This window comes from Artibeus jamaicensis, unplaced genomic scaffold (assembly GCF_021234435.1).
Source record: "Artibeus jamaicensis isolate MK-2021 breed Jamaican fruit bat unplaced genomic scaffold, CSHL_Jam_final scaffold_1689, whole genome shotgun sequence".
Classification (NCBI taxonomy): domain Eukaryota; kingdom Metazoa; phylum Chordata; class Mammalia; order Chiroptera; family Phyllostomidae; genus Artibeus; species Artibeus jamaicensis.
The window spans coordinates 11299816-11324530 of NW_026522029.1; the positions used below are offsets into that span (position 1 = coordinate 11299816).

Below are 24715 nucleotides of genomic sequence, written 5' to 3' on the forward strand. Positions count from 1 at the left end.
TAGCAGATTTCTGAATTCTCTATGTAATCTTATGTGTGTCGATTGTTGCAAAAAAAAAAAAAAAGAAAGAAAGAAAAAATCCAGGATGAGAGTTTGAAACCTTGTTTGTTTCAACTAGAAAGAGCTATTTTGAACTTGAACCTGCACTCTGTCTGTGGGTAACAGAGTGGCCGGGCTCATTAACAACACGAGACACAGACACCCAGGTAAAGTGCTGGGCTCATTAGACCCCACAAAGCTGCCTACCAACAAATCACTGAAACTCCAGAAAACCTGCTATCTACAAATATAAGTAAAATAAAGCATGGTCACAAGGCATGAAAGCATCAGAACAAAGCTGTAGTTTAACAGATGGTGAACTTCTAGAAGTCAGGTAGGTAACTGTTGAGAGGAAAGATAGTGAGATACTTAATATTTCTCCCTGTCAAAGTGAAAGTGGAAAGAATCGTTAGGGTGACATAAAGAAATATTGTGAACAGGAGGGAATGAAAAGATCTCTTTAATGGCTGGGGTTTGTGTGTGTGTGAGAGACAGAGAGGGAACAAAAAAAAAAAGGAAAAACTTGAACACTGTAAACTTCCATGAAAATACACGTGGCTTGGTGTGACATTCACTTCATTCCATTTTTAGTCTTTTGAAAACAAAAGACACTGAGGTCAGATTTTTCAACACTCTGTGAAGGACAGCGAGGACGATCAGAATAAGCAGATGTAGGTGCCTCATGTGTCCTTTATGTATCTGTTCATATTCATTTATTCCTTTGCTCAGGTATAATTTATGGACAATAAAACGTACCATTCTTAGGTATTCAGTTGCGTGACTTTTGGCAACTGTAGAAATCCATGGAGCAAACAAAAATTAAGGTAACATTTTTACCAAAATTAGGCCTCTGAACTAATTTTTCAGTTGCTAGTTCAATTCCCAGTCAGGGCACATGCCTGGGTTGTGGGCCAGGTTCCCAGTGGGGGTGTGCGAGAGGCAACCAGACACTGATGTTTCTTTCTCTTTCCTTCTCTCTCCCTTTCCCTTTCTCTAAAAATATAGAAATAAAATCTCTAAACATATATTAAAAAAATAACATCTTGATCATCCAAGAATGTTTGCCTATGTCCCCTTTGGTTTATTTTCCATACCACATAGGCAAATTTTCTGACCTCTCTGACCAATGACTGGTTTCATTCATAAATTATATTAGTAGTTTGATTGTTTGTATTGACCAATAGCATCCCATTACATAAATATGTCACAATTTTTCTAGTATTTTCCTGTTGATGGGCACTTAAGTAATTAACAGATCAAAAATAATATAAACAAAGTTGCTCTAATATGTCTCATACAAATTTTTATGCAGATGAACGCTTTGCTTCTTCTATCATTAAGCATTTTACTTGTTTTTCTTGTCATATTGCATTGGCCTGGACTCCCTGGACACGGATGTACAGAAGTGTAACAGTGTGCATTGCAGCCTTATTTCTGATGGTTTGAAACAGCATGCAACGCCTCGCTAGTCAAGTCTCTTTCAGTATTTCACTCTTAAGCACCTTTAGGCTTTGTGTAATGCCTTTTACCAGAATAAAAAAATTCCAGTTAATGTGTACTTTAATGATATTTTAATGGAATTTTGCTAAACTTCATCAATTTTACTTGTTTTATTTAAACATTCACATGTTTTCTCCTTTTTTCTATTACTTTGATCAATTTTCATGATTTATTTACTTGTTAGTGTCAAATAATACTTGCATCCCTGACACAAATTCAACTTTCTAGATGTTGCTGGATTGTCTTTGATAAGATTTATTTAAGGATATTCTTTTTCAAAAATTTCTGTTCATGGAAAGTTATGGCCCATGAATTTCTTTCTTAGTAATATCTTTGTCTAACTTTGGTGCTAGGCTTATGATGTCCTTATAAAATGAATGGAAAACCATTGCCTCTTTCTCTGTTTTCTAAAACAGCTTGTTTAGTTTAGGAAGAAGTATCTCTTCTCTGTGTGTTTGCACCACTTTATTGGTTGAGTTACTATTGTGGGTTGAATGACATCCCTGAAAAATTAATACATTGACATCATACCTTGCAGTGTCTCAGATGTAGTTAGTTAATCAAGGGTTAAGTGGCATGGAGTAGGGCGGGTCTTTAATCTGACGGTTCTTCTGATAAGAAGGAGACATTGGGGCAAAGACACTCACCAGCAATGTCATCTGAAGAGTAAAGTGGAGATTGAGCTGATGCTTCTGGCAGCCAAGAACATCGAACATCGCTAGCAAATGACCAGAAACTAAGTGAGGAGTGTGAAATACCAACAGCCCTCTGAAGAAACCTACCCTGATGTCACCTTGATCTTGGACTTTTTTGTCTCTAGAAAGATAACACAATGAATTTCTGTTGTCGAAGCCATCAAATTTATGGTACTTTATTATGGCAGCTGCAGGACACCAAGACACCAAGCTGTATCTCGGACATCACCCCATACTATCCCCTGCAACATTCACGTGGTCACAACCTCGCTGGCCTCCTTGCTGGTCCAAGAACACACAAAGCATGTTTCTGCCTCAGAGTGTTCGCGTTTGCTAAGTCTCAGACCACCCCATTCTTCCCACAGACGTGGAGAGCTCACACCCTCACCACTCCAGGGCGCGGCTTGGTGTCCCATCTCAGCCCGGCCTTACCTGACCACCCAAGGGTGATCTCCACCTCTGACATGCTTGTCATGAACAGATCCTGCTTTGCCACCTAGGCTAATATAGTACCATCTGTTTTATTCCACTTACAGAACATTCTAGCAAATGCAAAAGAACGCGTACAAACAGAAGGAGGCTCACCAGGGCATGCATATGTCAAAATTTTTCAGATTTTATACTTTAACCATGTGCACTTCATTGTATGTTTATCACATCTAAAATATGTTTTAAAATGTAACAGGAAGGTCAAGAATGGAGAAGAAAATACTGGGCTCGCTTGGTCCTTGATGGTTTGTGAGATACTGTGGCTTCTAAAAAATATTTGGGTGCAAATCATAGGGAAGTTTCAAAAAGAAATTAGAAGATGATGTGAAGTTGCTTAAATATTTCAAAATATAGTGAATTATCAACTCTGCAAACCTAACTACTTCTCATTTTATATTCGGTACCTATAACACATTTTATGTGAATGTTTTTTTCTGCTCAGTAATATAGAAAAGAAATTATTTTCATGTTAGGCTTATCTTCCTGTTCAAACTATAACATTTTTGAAAACTAAAGGAGAAGGGGAATGGAGTAAATGCAGAGTTTTTATTTTATTTTTAAGCTAGGCATTCATAATAATCTTCCACAGGTTAGAAGTGTGCTGAGGCGCAAACAGGGTTTCTGTGACAGTGTCCGAGACTCAAACATGCTCCTCTTTATGGTCATTTCCCGTCAGAAATGAATGAGAAAGGACTGGGCTACAAACTGCTGAGAAAAGGGTCTCACAAAAAAAGGTACCACACAGGACAGTGATTGCTACAAGTGCAGAAAACCTAGTATCTTTAAAGTTGTTTGTATACTCTGTGTTATAGCTTTATGAAGAAATTTAGGGCACATAATTCACTTGCTAAAATTTAGTAAGCAATGTAACCTTCCTTGTTGGTTATCACTTGTAAGGTCATGGTATTATTTTTAGGGAGAACTAAAAGGTAAAAAAGAGATTTACACTTATGATTTTCTTAGTTGATATTTTGAGAGGTGATACCTTATTTCCCAGGGCCAGGAGGACCTTTCCAATGCATTGTTACCAAAGAACAGGCCATGCCGTTGGAATTTTTAGGCCCTGGAAGCTGTATATAAAGTTGGGATAAGGGGATTTGGCGTTTGAGAGCTCCTTAATCTCCTTTCATCAATATAGCTGTAATAATTAGAAATGTCAAGTTAAAATAATTTCAGGCTGCAGACATCTGTCACTTATAATCATAAAAATTCAGCTATAATCACTGACTGTAGGCATCATTTCCAGGCCTACTATAGAAAGTATAATTATTTGCAAAGCTTACCAAAGGGTATATCATTTTATAGTAATTATATGTAGATAATAAACCATGATACTTATAGACAAAGAGAATTCAAGATGCTCATTAATACAGCTGAAATTAGGTGGTACCTATTTAATGATGGCCATAAATATGTTATGGCACATGAATAATTTGGGGAACTGGACAATAAAATGTTATAGGCCTTAGGAATGGGCATCTTTCCTTCGTTCCTGGTCTCCAGTCATATGAATAAGGAAAAAAAACCAAAGTGTTGACTTATAAAAATTCATGAATCCCAGTGAAGCCTTTTGAGAATGTTTTAACATAATTTTATAATTTTTTCCAGTTACTTTGTTTTTCTACTGCTGTGACTCATAATATCTTCCTGAAATTACATTCTAAACACAGCATGGCTAGGGTGAAAATTGTGATTTATCATTATACATTCAAGTTTTCCTACCCAGCAAATTTTCAAAGTTTTAAAATAATTCTAACAATGTGTCCCCAATTAGCTTTTTGGTTTCTATTACTTTACGTGAGCATAATAAGCTTTATTTCTTCATTTCCAATTTTTATGGTTTTTATTTATTGATCTTTAGAGGGGAAAGGAAGGAGAGAGGGAGAGAAGTATCAATGTATGGTTGCCTTTCATGCATCCCCCCGCTGGGAATTGGCCTGCAACCCAGGCATGTGCCCGATTGGGAATCAAACCGCGATCTTCTGGTTTGCAGGCCCCTGCTCAATCCACTGAGCTACACCAGCCATGGCTCTTCACTTCCAATTTTAAAGCTTGTATTATTGTCTACTTCTATTGTGTTAATTTAGACATTCTGCACTAGTTTAATTTGAAAAAAAATATTAGTGGTCGTCCTTGTTTTTATTTACTTCTAATATAAAGAAAATGCTTCTGATAATTCCCAATCAAGAGGCATATTCGCACTAAACTGTCTAGACCCTCATTGTTCCAAAGTGCATTTTTCTCTACTGTTAGCTTATAAAGATATTTATTCTCATTTTGTAAATTGTACACTGAATTTTGCCAAGAACCTGCGTGAGTTGGGAAGCAAATCCGCTGCCCCCAGTCGAGTCCCCAAGGAAATCACGGCTCTGATTGACAGCTCACTCTGATTGACAGCTCAACTGCCCTATTAGGAGACCCTAAGCAGAGGACCCACTGACCTGGGCTGGAACCGCTGACCCACAAAAACTGTGAGATAAGAAATGCTTGCCCAGCTCTTTGCCAGTCTGTCTGATTGGGAGGCGGCACAGATAGCAAACCCTGAGCACGCCCTGGTGATTATGACTGGGACGCACGCAACTCGCAGTAATCACGTGGGAGAAGAACGTGGGTTACCTGCCCGTGAACTCTTCCTCTGCACTGGCACTGAGGGAGCCCCCAGAGACTCGGGGAAACGAATGGGTGAAACAATTCACAGAACCCACTGGAGACTAGAAACAGCCCAGCACCAAAGGCCTCTCTCCGTCAAGGCTGTGAACATCATAGAAAATTCATATGAACCCAGAAAAAAATAAAGGAAGTGCAGGGATAAAGCATAAAAGACCATTTACCTAATTAAACTGGAAAAAGTTATTATGCCTTTAAGGGGTGGAGTTACATTCCCCCTGCCCACTCGTGGGTTTCATAAGAAAATTGATTTCAGACATGTAAAAATGAAGACATTTCTATACGTAGGCCTTGTAATTCCAGTTGAAAGTGGGTATTCTAAAGCCTGACTCATCAAGTTTGATAGCATAAACTTTGTCAATATTAATTTTTTATCATTTAATTCAAGAACAATTCTTAGGAAAGCATCTATTATTTTTGGTCTCTTTTATTCATATGTGTTCATCAGCCTTAACATCAATAATAATATTATTACTTAAGCTTTGAATCCTCATTCCTATGTCCCTCTCTTTATAATATTCCTCAGAACCAACTCAATTTGATAATATCTCATTTTTCTTCTGTTTCACAGAAACAGAAATCCTGGTATTAATTAGCTTTTCACTGTTTAACAATAAGCATATGTTTCGTAAGGTCCTCAGTTTCATATGACCCTAAGTGAGTAGCAATCTAGTTTCCACCTGGTATTTTCCCCTACAGTTTATAGTTCATTATTTCCTAAGAAAAACATTGAGGCCATAAAGCATATGCTTTCTTCATTAGAGATACATAATGTGACTTTTTTCTTTGAGATTGCAGCCATTCTCTCTATTAATAAACCCTGCAGCAATTTTATATTCAAGATTTATTGCTCGATTTCCATGGAGTTGTCAGAATAGAATTTTATAATTAACACTTCCTGCCTCCCCGGGCTTCATGCACTTAGAAAGAATGCCCTCCGCCCGCACTGCCATCTCCTAATAGAGACCCAGGAAAGTTTTCTTTTGTCTTCATAATTGAGGGTTTGTTGCTTTTGTATCTTTGCTCAAATCTTACCTTTCACTGAAAGAATTAACTTTAAAAGTAAAAAAAAAAAATCCAAAGACCTACAACCAAGATTGAGATATCCAGCAAAGCTTTCATTTAGAATGGAAGGGCAGCTAAAGTGCTTCTTAGATAAGATCAAATTCCAGGAGTTCATCATCACCAAGCCCTTATTATATGAAATGTTAAAGGGACTTACCTAAGAAAAAGAAGATAAAAAATAGGAACAGTGAAAGGACAGCAAACTCACAGTTATTAACAACCACACCTAAAACAAAAGCAAACTAAGAGGACAGCTAGATCAGGAGTGAACCATAGAAATGAAGATCACATGGAGGGTTAGCCACAGGGGAGTGGGAGAAGGAGAAGGGGGGAGAAGGTACAGAAAATAAGTAGCATAGATGGTAGGTAGAAAATAAATAGGGGGAGGGCAAGAATAGTAGGGGAGATATAGAATCTAAAGAACTTGAGACACGTGGTCATTAACTAAAGGGGGGAGAATGATGGGGGAGGGGGTGTGCAGGGTGGAGGGGAATGAAGGGGGGAATAGAACAACTGTAATGGCATAATTAATAAAATATATTTTTAAAAAGGTAAAAAAAATACTGTTAGTTTTTTCTGTGTTAATGTATATTGCAGATAGGTTTTGAAAGATTCCTTTCCATACAAAGCGTGAAAGAGAATAAATTACGCTGAAAGGGTAATAATTTAGTTGAAGTCTCTTACCTAACTAAGCACAATTAACATTAAGATTCAGGCAGGTTACACATGTCTTTGCCTTTATGTATATTCTCAAGGTTTCTTTTTCTCAAGCACTATAATATGGAAAACTACTTTTCAGTCATACTTTTCTGGGTAGTTTTACTTGCTTTGTATTTATCATCATTTAAAATACAATATTTCCTAGTGGTAAGAGTTGCTGGGAGCCGATTAATTCTCTTCTGCGTTCATTTCAGCTATGCCTTTACTTGACTACAATGTTACAGAAGCAAAGAGGTCCGATTCTGCCTAATGACAAGCGGCCTAACATTGGCGGCCTGTGGAAATCACCTAGGGAGTGTTAAAAATAATACTTGCTCTCTTTCCATTAGTTTCAGGTGTGATTTGAACGCTGGAATTGTTCAAAGTTCCTAAGTTGTCTAGTGTGTTGCCGCAGTTGAAACCCACTGGCTTACACTAACACAATTTTCACGAGCAATTCTCCCAACACCACCCACAGAATTCAAAACACTTCAACAACAGGAAGTTTTGTTTAGTTCTCTGTAATTCTTGGCATTTTGGAATGACCTTGTATCTTTTTTTAAAGAGAGGGAAATAAAAAATAGTTTAGTGGCTCTAAGCTACGGTTATAAACTCTTTACGTAAAGGTTAGATAGTAAATATTTGAGGACTTGCAAGCCATCTGGTCTCTGCCAGTTACTAAACTCTGCCCCTGTAGCATAAGAGAAGCCATAGACAACATATATGGCTAAATGGACCCCGTGAAATCTCATTTTCAAAAGTATGTGGTTGGCCAGATTTGCCCTGCAGGCTAGAGTTTGTCAACCCATGTTCTAAACTGTTATTAATTTTTTTGGAAAAAAGAACTAAATTTGACAGATAAAGTGAGGATTTTTTAATTGCCTACTTCTATATTAGTCTCTTGTAAGGTCCACTAAGTGCTTCATTTCTGGAAACAAACTATTATAACATACAACTAATGCCTTCCTATTCCATCGAGTTGGGTATTCCTTTGCTTCTAGTGGCTTAAAAAATATTTAAACATTCAAATTGTTGACCAAGGGAAAGAAAATTATATTTCTATCATCTCTGTCCATCCTAGGTAGCATAATTCAATTAGGCATAATAAAATAAGATCCTTTTATTCCTAAATTCTCCAGGTTTAGAAAACAAGGGCATATAAAAACAAAGTTTGATTTGGGTCTTTTTGAAAACTTCCCTGTTCCTACTTAACCCCTTGAATATTTTCTCTGCTTTTCTGAATATATGAACTATAGGTGCAAGGACTTTTCCAATATCCTTATTCGCTAATTCTACCTGTTGCAAGCTATTCTCTAAATCCGGGGGGAGGGGGGGAGAGATACAATTTACTCATTCCCCACCCACCCTCTGAAACCTAAACAATATACAATGAACTCTATCTGGGATCCTGTGTGCCATTTATGTATTGGAATTACTGTAGAAGAAAAGTGAAGATGATGAAAAAAGACTCACGGAGAAAAGTATTAAAGGTATGTTAACAGGAAGATACAAGTAAAAATGCTCATTAACAGAAGTAATAAATAAGGCAATATAGTAAGCCATACATCTGATCTCCTAGATTACTTTTTCTAACACGCTGACCACACATAAAGAGGGTGCCACTTTAGTCATAATTATTTTTCTCACAACACTGAAGGTGTATGTCCCATTTCCAAATGAATTAAAATGGAAGGGGCCCCTTGGATACATATTTAACCTTATGAATGTTGACTCAGATACGAAAAAGTAAATAACCGAACAAGTTATTAATTTATTCACTCACATATTCATCCAGCTGACATGAATCATTTATTTACTGTGCCCCGAACAAAAATTTTATGGGAGCAGGTGAGACTGAACACAGGCAGAGGTGCAAGGTATATAGGCTGTGATTTAAATAGTGACAAAGACAAATCCAGGTGAAAAGTCAAGGGCACAATGGGTAGGGAAGGTAGAAGGACTGATAGGAAATAAAGTTGGAAAAGCAATTTGTGGACCAATCTTGAGAGGCCTTTTTTTTTTTTTGGTCAAGCTAAAGATTTTGGATTTTATCGTCTAAGTTGTAGGCAGATGTTTAAGCCCAGCTATGACATGAGCAACTTTGTTCTTTATGACTATGTAACTTCGATGACTCTGTAAGTCAATTTACTTGGTTGGGAACAAGTATCAATCACGCCGGCTGTTTGGCATGAGGCAGACAACGTAACTTGTTGATTGACTGAGCGCCTTCACATTTTCAGCCAGTTGTTTTGACATGTGTATTCATAACCTCAGAATAAAACATGGTATTTTTAGCATGCTTGATTGAGTCCATAATTCTTTATGGCAGTTATCTTTAAGAGTTAATTCTATCACAGAATTACAAGTACAAATATCATATATATATATATATGTAAAATTTTGATGAAGACAAGATTATGCAGTGCACAGTTAGAAGATAATATTAACTGGAAAAAACGGCACAGTTAAAACCTTTAGAGAATATAATCACATACTGAGTTAAGTAGTGGGAGCTGAGGATGATGGAGCAGGAATTTAAGGTTGTATTTTATGTCCCCATACCACGGATAGAATCAGGAACTTCTGCCAAGTGGTAAATAGGTAATTTATTTGTTTTTATCCATAAAATGCTACACGCTTTAAACTGATCCATGTTTTCTTGTATTATTTATGACAAGGAGTCAATTTGAGCAGGATATTATGTTGAACATCAGGAGTAAGAAAAACTATTGCAAAAGAGATTTAAATCAAACACCAGAGGGATGAGTTGGATGCTCATCTCTGGGTCTGCTCTGAGGGGGAGGGAATGGTTATGGGCATAAAACAAGTCGAGTTCTCAACAGTGGAGTGGAAGGGAACAAAGAATATGAGCGTTTACTGACTCCGTGGTGTCCAGCACCATTGGGATAGACGGCCAACAGGGAGACATGAAAAGGGCTTGGTAGAAAAAGTAGATTAGAGTAGATAGATGTCTTCACACTCCTCCCCGGCGGAACCTTTCCTTTGCGTGTTCACTCACACAGTAATGAGCCAAATGTTGAACCTGCCACTTCTCCAGCAAGGTGTCGATGCACAGACAGAAAGTTAAGAGAAATTATTCTAGGGAACAGTTTCTGTACTATTTTCAAACAACTTCAGCCTCTAAAAATAGGGAGGGAAGCTTTCTCTGGTCATGTGAGGAAGTCACTGAGCAAACAAAACATAGGACTATAAAGGAGGTAAGTAAGGCATATAGATGCCAGAGGAGCAGACAGTAAATGGTGAGTGTAAGCACCCACTCGTCCTAATAACACTAAATGTACTTAAGACTCGGCAAACTAAAGAGATCTCACGCATGCGGTGTGCACTCAACTTCCTCTTAACGCCAGTCTCAGTCCCTCAATACCCCACAGTGCCTCCTCTGCTACAGACTCCAAAAGTAGCATGGCGTGATTGTCCCAGTTTATGTCCGTTAGCTGGCGCAATCACCGCATTCTGTTCCCTTCTAAAAATATCTCAGTTTGCATGATAAATGACATGATCATGCATTTATGTGGTGTAACACCTCCTCTCCCGTGTTTTTCTCGGCCATCCACTGGCCTTTCATTTTCTTTAGGGCGCTGGCTATTCTCTCGTCTTGGAGAATTAGCATTGAGATCCCCCACTTGCGGTAAAATATTGGATTCAAGTAATGGTCCTTCTTTGGGGGGGTGGGGCGAGCAGATTAGCCAGGGAAGAGGGCGTGCATAGGTTTAGAGCGTATCCTTGGCAGCAGCATGCAAAATCACCAGAATCCATCTGTGGATTTCACAGTGCTAATTGACAGGTGCTGTAAGTCATAAAACGTTCGGAGCACACACAAATGATAAGAGCACCAGATGGGACCTGCTCAGCAAGAAACCTCACAAGCTTTCCCCTTCTGTCTCTCTAGAAAATTACCAAAAATATTTATTGTGAAACGGTATTTGTTATAATGATGGGAAGCACCTGGATTGGATAGGAATTGGCAAAGACAGCCACACACAATAAAAAACATAGCCCATTGAAACTTCCCAGAATTTTTAATCCGTGAATCTGGCCTTAGGATGGCATACCCTCTAAGACACAGAAGGCATGTTAAACTTGACCTACTGACTCTGTCCTATCAGCAGATAAGGACATATGCCATATCTTATGTTATGTCTGCTTTGGTTCCCCATCTGCCCCGAGTCATTTTACTGGTTAGTTTGAGCAATAAACATTATTTTAATTGTTTGATGATATTCATTATAGTTTTAAATTGTGTGCTGCCATTTTCATGTAACTCAAAAATAGCATCTAACATTTAGACTTTTAACCTAAATGTTACATATTTGTAATATGTTCTTTAGTAAAAATCCTCTGTTTACCCATATTTTGTTACTTGTTGCCTACTTTTTCCATTGGATACCTCAACATATTCCCATTGATATTTTAAATGTCCTGCTGCGACAGTTACAAAGTCACGGTCATAGCTGAGTTTAGTTTTGATGCTTGCTTTGGGTCTGCGTTTTCTTCTTAGCTGAGTTTAGTTCTGATGCTTGCTTTGGGTCTGCATTTTCTTCTTGCGTTTTTAGCACGACGTGAACTGTTTTTAGTGAAAGGCGAGCGTGATACATCAGGAAATGGAAGCGGAGGTCTTCCCAAGTAGCAGGACTTGGGCTGGGTTTCAAGTTTGCTGCAGCCGAAGGGACTGGAGCTTCATTTCCTTCTAGGGTCCTTGCCTTTCTCTCCCCTGTTGTCTTTTGGTTTTTCCTAGGAACTCCTTCTCACATACAAGCTGAGTCTTGCAGCCACTTCTGCTGTAGTCCATTGTTATACTAGAATCCTGTTAATGAGATGTGTGAGTTTGGGGTAGGGGGGAGGAATCAGTCTGTAACCTCTTTTTTTAAATTAAGTTTAAACTTTATTATATTTTTTCCATTACTGTTTACTGCCCTTGTAGCCCTCCAGCCCCCAGCAATCACCACACTGTTGTCCGTACCTTTCTGTTGGTCCGGGTCCTTGGGTTGTTACCTGCAGTTTCTTTGCCTCTGACCCTTCCTACCCCAGGAGGGGCAGGAAGCCTAGAGGGGCCGGTCTCAGGGCATTGCTCTTCCTCCGGAAAAGCTCTTCCATGGGGAAGCCGGTCTTAGTTATGAGAGTGTCCTGGATGTTTTCCAAAACTGGTTCAGTTTGCACATCCCTGGAAAAGACAGGAAGTGACTTTCTTCACAGTGATAATCTCAGGAGGTTCCTGGAGGTAAAACCCACAGAGTGAGACCCTCCCCACGCCCCTGGCCTCGAGAGCTCATCACTTGCACTCCTGTCCACACACAGGCTCCACCGATTTGTCCACGTGACCAGACAGATGTCCTTGCCAGGTTATGGGGTCCAGCAACTCCCACTTCCCGTGTGATCATTGCAACTTGCCTGCTTTTCCAGGTTCCAGGGAGACTGGCGTGTCTGTTTTTACGGTGGGTTAAAGAAAAGTCACAGGTTGTCAGTTTCGTCAACTTTTTTCTTCTTGTTAGGATGACAGTGATGATTTTAAGCTCTGGATATCTCAGAGTCGAGGTTCGTTGGGTTGTTTTTGAAACGCCATTAGGACCTGCGTTTCTTAAACGGCATTGGCACTTGCAGCTGCCCAAAGGCGCATGTGCGAGGCTGGCTCCAGCCCCCGGTGTTGGTTGTGGCCCAGGAAAGCTGAACGCCGAGTACAGTCATCTCGTAAGTTTGTACAATAACAGATCCAGTTCTGAGATCACCAGGCTGCTAGAACCTTCTCCTTCTTGTTTCCCTCAGTCGTTACTCACTGTCTGTGATTAAATCCACGTGGTAAGCTGAGGTCCACAGAAGGCAAACAGAACTTATGTTGCTCATTTTTTAATATTCTGTGAGCCAATGTATGTTAGCTTCAGACATTAAATAAACTTTGATTAATGTGATTCACAAATAAAACATGCACTGATTATTTTAATCTATGTTTGAAAAGCCTGTTTTTCAGGGGTAGGGGCTTATACAGGGTCTGGCAGAAGGAAGGCCTGCTGGAGTGGGGTTGGTAGGGCAATAATGTGGGTGAAATAATTTATAGTTTTAATTTGAACATTTCACCCAGAATATCATAGGGTGAGCTTGAGTGTGATGTTGTTATATTACAGAATTACTTGTTTAGGATTTTGTAATAAACGATTTTGTAATAAAAGAGGGGTGTTATTTGTGCCAGGCCCTGTATATTTTATAATTATCTACTTATGCATACATATATAATCATGTTTTATATTTGAAGAAATACTTGATCTTAACTTAGTTTTATAAAAAATAAAATTATGAAAAAATCTTTGAAGTATGTCTAACTTCGTTTATCCTTCGTTTTTGTTATTAAACCTAGATTGAAGTAATTTTCCCATGCTTATGATAGCATAGTTGCTAGGACAAACGATTTAATGTCACAGATTTCAACAGAAAAATAGAAATTTCTATTACCACTAGTAAAACCTCTCTTCCTGTATACAGAGACCTCACCGATTAATTCCCTGAACATGGTACAGTCTGTCCTCTCGAAAAGCTGTTAAAGTTGAATCAACCTCATAAACAATTCAAAAGATAAGGGAAGTTGCGTTTAAGTACAAATAGTTTTGAAAATGAATGAGCACAGTAAACCATGCTGCTGGTGAAGTTACGGTTTGGGATTTACTATTACGGAAAACCTCAAGAGCTAGGAAGTAAATGGCAGGTCATGGCAATTCATTCACTACAAAGCGTTGACTCTCCATGAGCCTTCTAAGGGCAAACATCTTTCAAATAGGAACATAAGATGTCGATTTAAACTTGAAGCTTTGCACAGGGGCAGTATGGTAGCCAGTGAGGTTTATCCCAGGCACAATTATCGCTGAACTTGACCCCGTCACTATTTTCATTTTCCTTGTAAGGGGGCTTTGTATCACTAGACAGATGAGAGAAGGTAGAAGCATATTGTTCACTGTTCGTGTTCATCCTTAATAAAATCAATTAAACCGTCAGTTGTCAGGGTCTGCCGGGCAGGGTTTTCTTTTCTCTATTTCATTTAAATCTTTCAGTCGAGGTTACAAATTTTCGAAGTGGAGTCACATATGTTCTCACCTTAAATAGTAGTATTACTCAGTACCCTCTTCAATCTGGCAACAGTTATTTATCAGTTGCCTCCTATGCTCCAGACAGTCCTGCAGGCAGTGGTGGGAGAGCAGGGGGGACAAATTAAATGACATACACTCACTGGGCTTTATTAAATATGTAGAATAGAAATTAACTTTACGTGTTCACTGAAGACATTTTTGACTATTACATAACATCCAAAAAGCTCAGCATATTTCAGAAACTGCAATGTATATGGGATGTACTCTCAACGGTACAATACAATAGTACTAGGTATTAATAAAAATATTGAACAAATCCACCACTCCACAACCCACACTGAAATCACATGGAAATTAAAAATATATATATATATATCATAAATGTCTACTGAGTCAATGATAAAGTAAAAACAATCAGAACAAACAACCACTAAGTGACGGATTGGAGAAGACTGTGTTTAACAACTTGCAGGCTAACTTATTTTCTGTACCAACATAAACATTGTCCTTGGAAAAAAATAGAGAAGAAGAAATAAAAGAGCACTGAAAAGAATAAAGGATAAAAAGTAAATTCAAGTCAGTTATTTAGAAAAAAGAATAGATGAAAGGTAGTGGGTGTAAGTGCAGGACAAGATTGTTCTATTACTATTATGGAAACAAAAACTGAAGAAATGGTAGGAATGCTATGACTTAACTACCTGGCAAAAGAATAATAAACTTTAGAAAGCCCTTGGGTTTCCAATAAAAATCGGAAGGAAGGAAGGATATAAAGAAATTTAAATATAACAGCGCACTTAAATGCATAACTATTTGTGTATAGTGTGTGTGGTGTGTTTTGAAGAAATGTTTCCTAATTTTTGGTAGAATTATTTTTTTTTATTTCTGAAAAAGGGACTTTAAAATCTGGTAGCAATAGGCTTAGAAATATTGTTGTCTAAAATATAATGTATAGGAATGTATCAAAAAGGTATAAATGTAGTCATTAATTTTTATGTTTATGGCATCATTTTATATTAAATATACCTCAATTAATATAGCATAAATACTAAACAAAAGACATCATACCTGTAAATAGTAAACTTTACATTTGGAATAATGTTCAATGTTCAAAATTTTTGTTAAATTTTACACAAAATAATTTATCATCACAAACTCCAGTTTCATGCTTTGAAACTGGAAATATATTAAAATGGTTCCCAGCGATGTTTGAGAGAAAATGTTGTTAATGAAAATCTACCATTGTTATTTATTCTTTGTTTATATCCCAAAACATGGAGTGAAAATATCTGCGAGGATTATGTGCTGAGTTTTAAATGGTGAGGTCAACATATCACTTAGTGAAATCCGACACCTAGTAGAAATGAAGTTCTCTGCCACCAAACCCTGTGCATTCCCACTAATACATTTACGTAGATATGAAGGTCATAACTCAGATTCAACATGTCAATTACAGAAATAACCCCACCCAAACACATTATTTTGTTTGATTGAAGAAAGTTCTATGGATATCAGCAGATGCTCAATATTTCATTTATGTCCATTCATTCAGTAAAGGTTTGATGTTTTTCTACTAAATGTGTATTTAAGTGCATGAAACTAAATTGTTACACAAAAAAATAACGTCTGGAGAATAGCACAGGCCTACAGTTTTCCTTTGAAATAAGAAATGTATTTTCTTTCAGTATGATTTCATTAATTAATGTTTCTGCATCAAAGTCATGTTAGGAGCCCCTTAATCATTTGCCAGAGTTGTATTATTCCAAGTTGTTCAACCACTTGTTGCCTTAAAGGTCTTTTAAAATAAATTAGTAACAACAATCTAAGCTCCAAGTGTTCATTCCCACACGAAGAATTTATTTGCGCAGCCCCAAAACATGGTGATCATCACAGCATCACTTCATTATTGTAGTTACCCCATGAGACTTTAACTTTAAAGTGTAAAGTGTAAAGATTGTTTCAAAGGTCACTGATTATTGATGCTTACCAGTAAACACACACACGCACACACACACACCTGCACATGATTCTGTTTAGTTCTTTTAAACGTGTTTAACCTGCTGCAGGAGTAACTGTTGAAACAACAGACACTGGATTTAGTGAAGTGCAAACAACATTCTCTGGGGAGATACTTGGGAGGACTTTGGAAACAGGATGGGAGATGGTGGTAGGAAACCAAGTTTAGACCTCAACTTACTTTAAATGATTGTAATGGGCAACCATAGAACTTACTTTGCTATATGGTTAAAATCAAGTACTAAAATATATATTTTTCAACACATGAAATTGTCCAAAGCATTTTAATCACCTGTTTCAACATATCACAAAAAATAATCTATATTTAGTTTGTTTTATAGCCATGTAAAGTAAACCTTGTAAAATATCTTGCTTGCTTAAAAGCATATATAAATGCCGTTATACTGCTTCTTTAAAATAATAGGGTATTAAAATGATGCACTGGCATCGCTAATGAATATATAACTTAGAAATAGGGAAATATAAATAGCACAGGTTATTTTGTTTACCACTCAAAAGAATAAACCCCATTAAATATGAGAAGTGCACTAAAGTTATAGAAGCTTTGCAAAGAAAATTTCCTTGAGCCTTGTTATTCTCTAAGCAATTGAAAGATGTTTTTCAAGTTCATTGCACTGTTTATATTGTGTGGGTCATAAAAACACCTTGCAGTCCAGCATCTTAACTCAACTTTATTTCAGTACCTTAAGTAACAGCTTGCCTCTTACATAATCCCCAGTACTTTTTTTCCTTAAGAATAATAAAACAAGCTAAAGAAGTTATAAAATACATGCTGTGTTATCTATGGAAAAAAGCAGCTCATAAAATGCTCAAGTACTTAAAATGACAAAAAAAATGAGTTTTGTGAATCTTCTAACCTCAAATTAATGTTTCAAAAGATCACTCTTCCTCAAGTTGAACATGGCTTTGAAACATGAGAAACTAGCATTGCTCTGTTTGTCTTGATGAGAATAAAATACATTCCAGTGGATGTATGAAGTAGTTCTTTAAAGTCTAAAATACCCCTAAACTTGAACATATGATGGGCAAAAAAAAGGGGGGCATCCTGACTTGGTAGCCATGTTCTTCTATTTGGTAATCAAATTTGCTTCATCCCCAAACATTGCAGTTTGGTTAGCTTAATGGATTTATGAATTGTTATACATGTTGACAACTACACCTTCCCTTGTATTGGTAAAATATTATCATTTTAAAGCTATGATTATAGATTACATCTCTTCCCTACCAAGTATACTTCCACTCTGTAGATTTTGTAATCTAGAAAGAATAATGCTTTTAAGCGTACTTAGTGTTTGCATTACACAAAAATGTGCATTTTAGGATCGCAGCAAAGAAATGTATCTCCAAGTTAACCACGAACAGTCCATGTCCTCTGCCATGGTGCACAGTCTTTTCCTACAGACTGCAAGCCTTCTGTTCCTCCTTTGATGTGACCTCCCGAGCACTCTGGCTGATGTTCATTTTCCCAGTGACCACCCTGCATCCCCGCATCTCAGCCCCTGGGCTCTTACCTCCTGATGGTCCTCATTTTCTTCTCCTTTCACTGCAGTCAGCCAAATTCTGCTCATCTGTGATGAAATCCTCATGAATCTCTCTGTGCATTTTTCTTGCTGCTCTGCAAGTGGTCTTTGTACAAGACTAAATCGACGGAGCCAGTTTTGCGTAATAATCTGCTAAATCATTCCCCCTAAATTCTGTACAATTTCTTGCCTAGAGTGACCCTGTAACTTTATCAAAGCTCTGTCCTTGGGAGGCCACCTAAGTTCATCTGGCTTCTAGAAGAGATTCACTCACCGGAAGAATATGGAATAGTTATTATGCATGAAGTTACTGCATTCTTTTTCAATACAAATCCATCAAAAACACTTGTACAGTGGGATTTGGTCCTGAAGTGTCCAACAGATTTAAGGCGCAAACCCTCCCTAAACTACAGACCCATCCATCATTAGGAGGCTTTTCTTAATGGGTAGAAGTAGTGAAGTTGCTGGATTGAACATGTTACATAAACAGATGGCAACGGGAGCAGGAGAAAGTAACACATTTTTTCTAATTATTTAATCACCCACTTGAAAATCGGTGTGCCTCTTTATTTAGCAATCGAGATTGGGCTGCATGTGTGTTAACTTCAGACTTACAGGAAATCCTAGTGTAAGTGCTGAAGATAGTCTGACTAATTTTAGGAAAAAGCTTGTGCAACGTGATTTTTCATTTCCTGAGGGGGGAGGGAAACCCTGAAAAAAAGGGAACAGTTTATTCTGGAGGCCAGAGAAGGGGCAGAGGGAATAGAAAGAGCCCCACCGGCTCAGGAAAGTGGAGCTGAGTAGAGAAAGGTGTGTACAACAAAGGGCACACGGCAGGCAGTTTTGGAGTCCTGGAGAAATACTGCCTGGGCACCAGCATTGTGTTTGGGGGGCCTCACCATTTCAATTTTAAGGGCAGATTCATGGTGGAAAACTGCTTCACCGAATGACTAGATTTCCTCTAAATTTGTTGAGGTTCACTTGCCCAGAGTTCCCTATCATGGCCAATGTTAGGTCCTTCAACTTCCTATCTAGAGCGTTTTCCCCATACAAGTTTCGGATTCTAATGAGACTTCATATGGAAAGGGTGAGGTCCTCCAGGGTGAAGTAGCAGTGTTGAAATAGAAAGAACTATGGCAAACAGAAAAAAGGCATCAAAGGCTCTAAGCTGGTCAAAAGGACGTGTTTATAACGGTGTATGTCTCGGGATCCTTGGCCATTCAGAGAACAAGAAGCTCCGGTTCAGTGGCTGGACCGCTCTTGATCCTTGACCTTGAAAATACAAAGTGAGCTTCTTTAATTAATTAACTAAGCAGGACGTGTTCTCGTGAAGGTACAAAGCAAAGTCTGACCAATGTCTTCTCACTGTTGTTCACCAGTCTAATAAGACGATCAACCATTAGTCTGCTTAAGCTGGATTGGAAGGTTCTGGGGCCCGAGGTCCCATTCTAACCAGATACAAGAACATCGAAGATGAACACAAAACCCCGCTTTAGAAGAGTTATTATACACATCAAAAGGAACAACACAAAAATAATGAGCTTAAAGGCAAAGCTATTTACGAAGAGTCCACCTCTATGACCCAGTTCTTCCTTTAGGATAGATAGGAAGTAGTGGGTCTTGGAGAGACCCCCATGCTCATGCTCAGGAAGTGGTCATTCATGTCAGCCAGTGGCCCCTGGGACACTGCTGCAGAGCCGTGACCCCCTGCCCTGTCTGATTTCAAGGCAGGGACCACCAGGAGCTCCTGCAGGATTTCTCTGTTTCAACACCTCTCCTCCTTCACCTTCCGACAGTGCCCAGGGCATGGCCCTTCCTCCGCCATCCGTGGCCCAGTCTGGCTGCTCCATGAAAATACGAATAACTACAGAACAGAGGAATCATCACTGTTTGGATCCTTAAGGTTACCCTGCCCTTTTCTACGACTATGGCTTGTCGTCCAAAGTCTGCAGGGGTAGATTTAAATGTTTTTGTTCCCTGTTGGTCCCAATTTCAATTTCACTGCAGTACATTTTTATATGATTGAGGTGGTTAGGGGTAATGACTCCGAATTTCATTAAGAAATTGTATTCTTTTCTATTTTTTGTCATGTTTTCGCTGGTGTCAGAGAGAAAAAATTCAGAGGAAAGAACACTGGCTTCACCATCTTAATAAAAATTTCCTATATTTTTATTTCCTGGCTATAAGAAATAAAATGTGTTTGCCCTTTGCACCAATTGTGGTATAAAGTTGTGGTTTCTTTTGTGAATTTGTGCTAGCTGAAAAGGACCCCAAAACATATTTTTTTCTCAAAAAAAGTGTTGGTTTTTCCCTCAATTTATAAAGTAATATTTTCTGTAAGATGTTCAGCATGGATATGGTACATTTAAAAACATTAAAAAACTCAAGATATAATATCTACTTTCATTGTCCTTTGAGGCTTTCCATAATTTAATACCATCTTCTAATACAAAAATGCTTCAAGAACATTATCAGGAAGTTTTAACATGGTGCAAATTGTGTTATTTCACAGGAAGGTCTATTGTAAATGTTAAGAATAAAACTAAATGTGAATTAAATGAAGATTAAGTGTGCATCACAACAAAGTTGCTAAGGGGAACAAAAATATGCTGTGTGTCACTTTAAGACACTGGACCAGTTCAATTATTTTGTACAATGCAGCGGAGCCCATGCATAAGAATGAGCTGCACAGCCGTTTGTATTGTCAAAACTGTGGCATCAACTGCAGCCGTGCTCTGCAAACGTAAGTGATACATAACATTCAGTACATACTAAAGAGAAGGTGAGCCAGAGAGAATGTGTGGACATCGAAATCCCCACACAAAGTAATTAGGGGTAATCTTACTATTTTATAAAAGGAAATGTTTGCCCTCACTGAGAAGAATCTTGATAGGTATTTACCTGGTTGCGAGGTAATCCATGATAAAACAATAAGAAAAATTATTCTGCCGGCCATCTATAAAGGAGATGGGAGAGAAGGGTTTGGAAGAGGGAAGTGAAATTGTAGTAAGATGTTGGGGACCTCTCTGCCTGGTTTCAGGAGTTATAACTACCCCCCCCTCCATGGCTAAGGCTGAGTGAGCGACCTCCTGAATGTGAGCCACAAGGAGACAAAGCTTGTCTCTGGTAGCAAACGCTGCCTCTGCTTCATGCTCTGCCCTCAATACATGGTCAGTTAGTCCATGACAGGTACGACTCCTCAGAGAAGGGGCAACCTAAACCAGACATGATCACTTGGGAGGCCATCATGGAAGGACTTGGGGGGCTGCAACAAAGAGGGAGTGATGGACCCTTGACCCCTGGCTATTCTGACATAGCCCGAGTCCCCATGTCCTCTGGGAGAAGCGCTTCCTGGCTCTAATCCACTTAAGCCTGAAAACCTGTGATGGGGGAGGTGGTGCAGCTCCTTGCCTTGCTAGAGCGGCATCCAAGGTAATTGGGCATAAGAAAGAATTGGGCTAAAAGTGCTTTCATGCATACGTTAAGGGTCCAAGCAGGAAATGAGTATGTCTCCCAAAGTTTCTGCAACCCCCTTTCCTGGCAGGCATTGACTCAAACTAAGCCCTCAGATTTCTTTGAAATGTTATCTACCATTTGATCCTTGCCGCCCTATATTCCTGTGTATTACAACCCAATAAAAGCTATTGAGGAAAGGGCTTCTGGCCTTTTTCCTCTGAGAAATTGGCCACCTCTCCTTCCCAAGCAGATTGTGTCTTGGTAGTGTTTACTTTCATCTGTGGCAGATGGGGGACTTGCAGGCAAAGTCACCCCCACAGTAAGACATACAAGTGTAACATACAATCACACAGATCCGAGGTTGATATGTAAGATGAAATCAAGGAGGCATGTGGAAAGCATGTTCTGGACAAAGGAGAGTGTTTGATGTTGGGTCAAAGAGCATCCTAAAGAAAAAAAAAGCATCCTAACCACTTAAAGCCTATTGGGTAAGATCAATCAGAAAACTAGTCTCTCTGCTTAGATGGAACATCTAATTAAGAATATTGAAACTAATGAAACCAATAATAGTTGTAGTTTGGTACAACTAAGATAAATATCTCAATAGAAATACACACATATATTTCAAATCAAAGTTTAAAATAATAATATCCAATGGAAATAAAATACTAAATGGAAATCTATTATAGAATATAAGATGCTGCAGCTATAATTTCTCTTGAAGGAGAAATTTTTAAAAACTTATTACATGTGCTACTCCTCTTTACTGCATGTAAATATATGCTTATAATATTTCTAATTAGATATATTTTATTTACATGTTAGACGTGAAGTGTAAACAAATTGAATTAAGTTAATTTCTGCATCATCAGTAAATGAGAAGCATTACAGAAAGCTCTAGACAATGTAAAAAATCTGGATATTAACAAGTAGCTTTCCCTTCCAGTCCCGGCCTCTGGGGAGATGGCTTTGGTGCCATGGCCCAAAGAGAACGTGGATGATGGTGAAACAAAACTGCGCAAGAATGAGCAAAAGAGATGCCTGAAAGCTGAAAAGAAGACAGTGGAGAAGGCAGCCAACAGAAGGGGCTCAGTGAGAAACAACTAAGCCAGGCCTGTGCTACGGCCACTGACCACACCACCGCTGACCACACCACTGATGACCTCACCTCCTGGGTCCCCAGGAGGAGGGCCTGGACCCAAACCAGTACTACAAGACCCACAGCCAAGCAATCCAGCAAGTAAGGGCCAATGGGGAAGACCCATACCCACACAAATTCCACGTAGACACCTCACTGACTCACTTCATCCAGACTACAGTCACCTGGAGCCTGGGGACCACCTGAGTGACATCACCTTAAAGGTGGCAGGGAGGATCCATGCCAAAAGAGCTTCTGGGGGAAAGCTCATCTTCTGTGACCTCCGAGGGGAGGGGGTCAAGTTGCAAGTCATGGCCAATTCCAGGAATTATGAATCAGAAGAAGAATTTATTCGTATCAGTAACAAACTGCGCCAGGGAGACATCATTGGAGTTCAGGGGAATCCTGGGAAAACCAAGGCAGGAGAGCTGAGCATCGTTCCCTGTGAGATCACATTGCTGTCTCCTTGTCTGCACATGTGGCCTCATCTGCACTTTGGCCTCAAAGACAAGCAAACACGGTATCGTCAGAGACACTTGGACTTGATCCTGAATGACTTCATGAGGCAGAAATTTATCATCCACTCTAAGATCATCACACATATAAGAAACTTCTTAGATGAGCTGGGATTCCTAGAGGTCAAAACTCCCATGATGAACCTCATCCCAGGGGAGCGGTGGCCAAACCTTTCATCACCTACCACAATGAGCTGGACATGAACTTATATATACACATGAGGATTGCTCCAGAACTCTACCATAAGATGCTGGTAGTTGGTGGCATTGATCCGGTATATGAGATTGGATGCCAGTTTTAGAATGAAGGAATCGACATGACTCACAATCCTGAGTTCACCACATGTGGGTTCTACGTGGCCTACACAGACTATCATGACCTCATGGAAATCACGGAGAAGATGATTTCTGGGATGGTGAAGAACATGGTGGGCAGTTACAAGGTCACGTACCATTCAGACGGTCCTGAGGGCCAAGCCTATGAGGGTGACTTCACCCTGCCCTTCCAGAAAATCAGCATGATAGAAGAGCTAGAGAAAGCCCTGGGTGTGAAGCTGCTGGAAACCAACCTCTTCGAAACTGAAGAAACTCGCAAAATTCTTGATGATATTCGCGTAGCAAAAGCTATGACTGCCTTCCACCTCGGACCACAGCCAGGCTCCTGGATAAGCTTGTTGGGGAGTTCCTGGAAGTGGTGTGCATCAACCCCACCTTCATCTGTGATCACCCCCAGATAGTGAGCCCCCTGGCAAAGTGGCACCGCTCTAAAGAGGGTCTGACTGAGCGCTTTGAATTTTTGTCATGAAGAAGGAAATATGCAATGCCTACACCGAGCTGAATGACCCCATGAGGCAGTGGCAGCTTTTTGAAGAACGGGCCAAGGCCAAGGCCGCTGAGGATGACGAGGCCATGTTCATAGACAAAAACTTCTGCACTTCCCTGGAATACCGGCTGCCCCCCACAGCTGTCTGGGGCATGAGCATTGACCGCGTCACCATGCTGCTCACAGACCCTAGTAACGTCAAGGAAGTGCTGCTGTTTCCTGCCATGAAACCTGATGGCAAGGAGGAAAATGTAGCAACTGCTGAGACACTGGAAGGCACAAGAGCGGGTGCTTCTGCCTAGAAAATGAGCATGGCAAGTCACATAACTCAGGCATCTTTGCACTTCTGCACAAGATCGAGGATGTGCTTGTGCAGTGCTAGACATTTGACTATCGCAGTTCGGCCCCAGAGAGAGAGAAAAATAATTAGGTGTTCCTCCTTTACTCCTCCTTACCAAGTAAACCGTTTGTCACTTAAAAAAAATAGCATTATATGATAGAGATGAAAGAGTTTTGGGTTTATTAATTCATGACTATGCCCTAAACAAGTGAGAAAAATATCTCACTGAATCTGTGCTATATTTCATAGTTTATAGAGAAATGCTTCCCCTACTATCAAAATAATAGAATTAATCAAAGTTATCCATACAGATTTAGAAAATACTAAATGAAATACATGACCCTGTTCTGTTTGAAAACTATACAAACCCTCGTTTGATTACTGATTTTACGTGGACTATGAAATAGATAAAACAATCGAGTTTGTGCAAAATAATATTTAGTTAAAAACTAGTTCTGTCTCTAGCAACCAGTTAAGAACTTTCATTCATTGGGCACCTGTACTGTCTAGTGTTACTTAACCATCTCTGTATTTATGCTTCCTTTTCAGTACAATATGGAAGTATGTTAGAGTGCCTTCATGCAATCTGCACACTCTTAACTCATGTTAATTGTGCATGGAACATATCAAGCACTTCATATTTT

General features: G+C 39.1%; 1 pseudogene; it reads left to right on the plus strand.

The window, feature by feature from the left end:
• The first annotated feature begins 22218 nt into the window (after positions 1 to 22218).
• On the plus strand, positions 22219 to 24033 carry LOC119054949 (lysine--tRNA ligase-like; annotated as a pseudogene).
• Positions 24034 to 24715: the final 682 nt, after the last annotated feature.